Raw genomic sequence first — 6127 nt, forward strand, 5'->3', positions numbered from 1 at the left:
GATGTCGAGGGAGTTTCAAAGGTAATTGTGTATAAGCTCGAGGAAGAGCATGGGTCCATAGAATGATGGACGGGATAACGAAAATATTTAGGCACGTGAAATACGATGCTATAATACTTGATGTTGATATAAATACATATATGTTTTGTTCTCCTATGACAAACCTCTATAGTTCAGAGGTAGATTCCAAGCCAGATATTTTGTGACAGTATATTTTTTTCATATATACAAATCTCTTCAATTCGTTCTTTTCTCTTCTTTTCATTTCATGTAAGCTGAGAAGAACAACCCTTCCAGAAGGGGAGGTATTGCCGAATGACTATCTATCTGTGTGATAGAAGCCGAGTAGGATACCAGCTATTGTTTAATTGCTTGTCAAGTACTAAAGGCTGGCCACCTTCTGTACTAACTATGCGATATAACAAGTGTTCATGATCTTAGTGATCTCTCAACAAATTCCTTTACTTCTATTTGATTGATCAAATTTTGGAAAATAGAAACAACTGAAAAAGGAGTAATAAAGTGGTGGTAGTATGCGGAATGGGAACACATTCGTGATACTAAGGTTGACGTGGTTATTAAAAGGTTATAGAACGCTAGCGAGCAAAATTATAACCCGTATAATATTAGGAACGGAAGGTAGTAGCGATTACGAACTGGAAAAGAATGGGTATTGAAAAGCAAAAGTTCTAATGATTAGAAGCTATGATAAGAGTCTGTGTAATAGACTTGAAAGAATTTGGAATGATCACTTAATGATAATTGAGTTATCTTACGACAATAGATCCTATGTCATTATCGAGATGTCGCCTTATGAGATCCTTGAGGGAAGACAATGTCGATCTCCCTTATGTTAGGATGAAGTTGTAGAGCGCAAGATGCTCGGACCCGCAGTAGTCCAAAGGACCAAGGATATGATAGATCTAATCAGAGGACGGCTGGTAGTAGCCCAAGATGGACATGATAAGTATGTTGATTTGACACGAAAGGATAAAGAGTATGAAATAGGGGACCTAGAAATGTTATAGGTATCCCTTGGAAAGGATTGATGAGGTTCGGAAAGAAAGGAAAGCTAAGTCCACAAATTGTTGGACCCTTGGATATATTAAGACGTTTTGGGAAGTTAGCATATGAGCTAGCCCTACCCCCCCGAACATGTAGTAAGTCCATAGCGTGTTTCACGTATCAATGTTAAGGAAGTGTAATTCGGATGCCAGATAAATAGAGGCATATGAGCGCATAGATATGCAACCCGACGTAACCTATATGGAGCAACCAGGGAGGGTTATAGAGTGAAAAGGAACAAGTGCTTAGGAGAAGGATTATCAAACTAGGCAGAGTTTGGTGGTAGAACCACAATGTGGGAGAATTGACTCGAGAGTTAGGAAGTGTAATGCTTAGAAAGTATCCCCATTTGTTCTCTATTTGATTCCGGGACGGAATCCTTTTAAGGAGGAGAGACTGTAATAACCCCAATTTTTAGAAATTTTTGAAACCCTTATGAATAGTGTTTTTGCTGAATGAGAAAACTGTTCATGCCACACTATGTAGGGGTTCTGATATGGATATTCTGAGATTTTGTTAGTACTTTATATGGGATATAAGTGTATGTAAAGATCGTCAGAATCCAAATCTGAACACTTTGATTTTTCCCGGAAATATACTAGATACGGAAAGATTTGAGAAAAAGGTAACAGGATAAAAAGGATTTAAATAAGAGGATTATAGGAGAGGATCATAAAAGGAATATAATATATTGAGAAAGGTTAAGGGAACCTAAGTAATAAGATCCCGGGTATGATCCCTCAAACGATAAACGAAAACGAAAGTTAAGCGAACCGTATAACAGATCAGCGGTCATTAGGCAAACGATTAGGAAGTTAATCAAAGGGATTAGCGGGAATGATGTCATCCAACCAATAGAAAGAGGACAAGGAAGGGAGGATGACATCATGAGGATGACATAGGCATGACAAGAAAGGAAGGAGATGTGGTGACTTTTTAACCACACAAAACCAAGGGCAACTAGGTAATTCACTAAAGCAAACAACAAAAATCAACCAACCAAAGGCAAATCAAGCCAAAACACAAAAATCTCTCTTCTTCTTCTTCATGCTCTCGGCTTTTTTCTTAAGAAATGGGAAGTCCAAGCTCCTCCACGTACTATTTAGCAAGGTAATTATCTAAGCTTCCCCATGGATAGTTACATACTTCCTATAAGTTTAAGCTTCTAATTCCAAGCCAATCTTTTTCTATAAATCATGAAAGAAGATGGTGAATAGTGTTTTCAAGAACTAAAATTTGTGTTCTTGAAGTTTTGTTTAGATTAAGCTTGGATAAGGGCTTTAAAGGTGATTCCAAGCCATTCTCTTGATTCTCCACTCTCCAAGGAAGGTATAAACTACAAACCCTAGCTTTAGTTTTGAGTAATTAGGATTGAATGTGTTTGATATAGCATATGTGAAGCATGATGCTTGAATGGTTGAAGTTTGGTTGAGTTTGTAGAGATTAGTTGGTTTTGTTGCATTGTTGGAGTTGTAAATCTTGGTAATTAGTTAAAGAACCTAAGTAAAGCCGTTAGTTCATGTGAGGAATAAGTATAAATGGTTAATGTGGATTTGTTGGGGCTGTTATGATGTGGTTTGGAGGAATATTGGTTGTATGATTGATTTGGGGTTGATTTGTGGTTGGTATTGAATGGTTTAAAATTTGGGAAATCGCGTAAACATAGCCGTCGTAACGTCCGATTTCCTGTAGACTGTTTTTGTGCATAACATTAGGACCCGAGAACCCCCTGATAGATTATGACCACTGCCATGTTTAGATAGCTCATGTTACGAGCTTCGTTTTGATATGTAGTTCGTTCGATTCCGATGCACGGTTTAGGAGAAACGACCGTTTCAAGTAACGGCGTTTCGCGAACGAAACTTTTCCCCTCGCCTTACTTTGACACATAGATTAAAGACCAAAAAGGGTTAATTAATGTATGAAACATTTATGGTAAGTGTGTTAGGCAGTTGGTAAGACACTCGCGAAGGAATCGCTTTAAAACTTGTAAAGGTTAAATTATTAAAAATGGTGGAGCCGAGGGTACCCGAGTGGCTTAAGCGAATCAGTGAGCGCAAAACAAGCGTTAGAGTCTAAGTTAGTTAAAGTATAGATTTACAAGTGACTTTGGTTTAATTCCAACTTACTTGTTGTTTATAGGTTACCAGACTCGTCCCGAGCCATTCGTAACCCCAGTCGCCCAGGCAAGTTTTCTACCCGTTATACTGTTGTTGTGATGTAAATATATGTATATGCATTATCTTGTGATATTGCATGATTGTTATTAGCAAATTTTGCGATATATTGGAGCATGCTAATATGGTATATATGCATGTCTGTTTCGTAATCTGGTTATCTATCTGTTGATTTCAATGCTTATAGTTGCATAATACCTATGCTAGAAATAAGCAAGTAGTTGCGTATACCCTTAGTATAGGGGATAAAAGGTGAACATATTTCTAAACCGGGAGTCGATGTTCCCGAGTATATATATATATATATATATTTATATATATATATTGATATAGTTTTTAAAACTATTAATCGAATAAGGTTTATTCGATAACTTTAACTTTATTTTATTATTGAATATTATTCTGAATATTCATTCGAGGGCTTATGACTCTTTTATATTATTATTGGATATTACTTGGATATTCATTTGAGGATGTATGACTCCTTTATTTTATGAATATTATTTATAATATTCATTCGAGGTATTATGACTCTGCTTATTACTGCAATATATTCTTTATTGTATTAAAGAATAAGGTGTCGATAATCAAACTTATTTTTGATTATTCAAATAAAGATATTACTTTCGTATAAGATATCTTTGATTATTTGCTATTCATTTCAAGTATGAGTTTTAATACTTTTACTTTAATTATTTTATAAAGATTATTCTTTATGGGAATATTATTTAAATAATAATATTCAGACATTTTCTAAATATTCTGGGGACTGATTTACTTCATTAAATCAGTTTTACTCCAAACACTCTTTAAAGTGTTTTCGAGTCTTCAAAATGATTTTTAAAAGTTAGAGCGGATCCCAAAACTCATTTTTATATTTAAGATCTTCCTTTTTAAGGGGATTTAAATACTCGCTCAAAACCTGGGGAATCCGGCTCTGTGGTGTATTTTATATTCGCAACAAGGTTGCTGTCTTGGTAAAAGAGTTTTTGATTACTTACCCAATATTCGGGAAGTAAAATTCTTGGAACAAGTTAATCCATTAACAGGCATCGCCTGGGAAATATCGGTGAGTTCTCCTTTCCAAATAGATACGACTTCTTGGTGGAGCCGTATCAACAAGTTTCTACTTGGGGAAAGTGGGGACGAGCTTTATGTTTCAGAGTCATGGATTTCATCTGAACTAGGAGTGGCGTAAGTGGCCGAGTAGCGCCGGCCCAGCCTTATTATATTGGCCCAAATGGCCTGGAAGTTCCGCTAAGGCGGTCCATTCCTTAGGAGTTCAGTGTTCGGTTGACAAGTAAATCCGACAGGTTCTCCTCTACATGTAGAAAATGGTGGGGTTGTACTACTACGACTGATCATCGTAAGTGGTCTTCCTGGCGCGGCAAACTCCCGTAATGAGTTCATCATCCAATTGGATAATTTCTGCAACACTACCCAGAGCACTTCGATAGAAAGGCTACGGTTGGGCGATTGTTGAGTGTTGGCATGGTCAAGTTTTCAAAATGATGTTTACATCAAATGAAGTATCTCATAACTTCATTTTATTTTGATGATATTTTAAAGGTTGAATCTATTCAAGTATTATCTTGTAGTCTCATCTATGTGATGAACTTTTGAACTAATTATAACTTGAACGGTGGTAGTTCAAGTAGTATTTGGAAAAGATATAAGTATATTGGAGTATCTTGTAACTTCATCTTTAAACTTATATCTAGTAAATGATTATCTTACGCATGATAAAGATTTTCAGAATAATGTTGAGACAAGGTTAGATATATGAGATCACCTTGCAACGATATTTTTATACAGTTATACACTGGAACTCTGTGTGTATTATGCATGGAAGAGGACTTCCAATATTTTGAAAAGTATATATGAATATATATATATACACTGAATATTTTGCGACTTCATCGCATTAAGATATCAACTTGGTTCATTTCTTTTGACCAAGACTTTCATGAGTACTATGAGAAGACTCATATATTGTTAATCATTATACATATTATTTTGGTGGGCTTGCTGCTCACCCTTGCTTTATTTCTTCATCACACAACAACAGTTAGGAAAGATGGCCAGACTCCAGCAGACCCAGCGCAAGCGCGTGGGAAGCGTCCTGCGTCTTCCCGTTGATGTTGTAGCTGCTATAGCTGCAGAGGTAGATCTATTGTAGATCAGACCATCTACTTTTGAGAATCAATTATGTATAATTATAACTTGTGGCAGATAATGGCAATTAACTGTAAATTTATCAAGTAATCATTTTGGGTTGTAATAACTTTTAAATTGTGGATTCAAAGACTTGTACTTATTTAAATTTCATCTCTGAGACTATAACGGGTTGTGGTGTGTGTTAGTGTGGGGTCACATCATAAGGTTACTTATTAATTAAGTGAAGTGATATTGTGGAAAGAAAGACCGTGACGACCCGGATCCCCGACCCCGGATCTGGGGGTGTTACAAGTATGATAAATTATGAATATAAGATTGTAAAAGTTGTCAAGATTCGTTCTGATGACAAGAATCCCAGAATAACGTGATGTTTGAAGTCAATGATTAGTGGGTTCGTGAAATGATTGTAAAAGAGAGGTAAATAAAAAGAAACTGAAGTGGAAAGGAATATAAAGGCAATAGAGTTTGAGGAATGATAAGGGAGTTGGGTAAGAGGAAACCCTAAAGACTCGTAGCAATAATAATAAAAAGTATGTAATCGTCAGGATGAGGGTGATTCACCATGAGTTAAAGTTGATGATTGAAGGAATAAGAGATACATATATTTTATCCCCTTTAAGTTGGGAGGATTCGAGGTAACCTTGAGATAGTTTCGAAGGATAAATAATGAGACGCGGATAGACAGAAGAGACAAGAAAGTAAGAAAT

Source organism: Apium graveolens, chromosome 8, assembly GCF_009905375.1.
Source record: "Apium graveolens cultivar Ventura chromosome 8, ASM990537v1, whole genome shotgun sequence".
Taxonomy (NCBI): Eukaryota; Viridiplantae; Streptophyta; class Magnoliopsida; order Apiales; family Apiaceae; genus Apium; species Apium graveolens.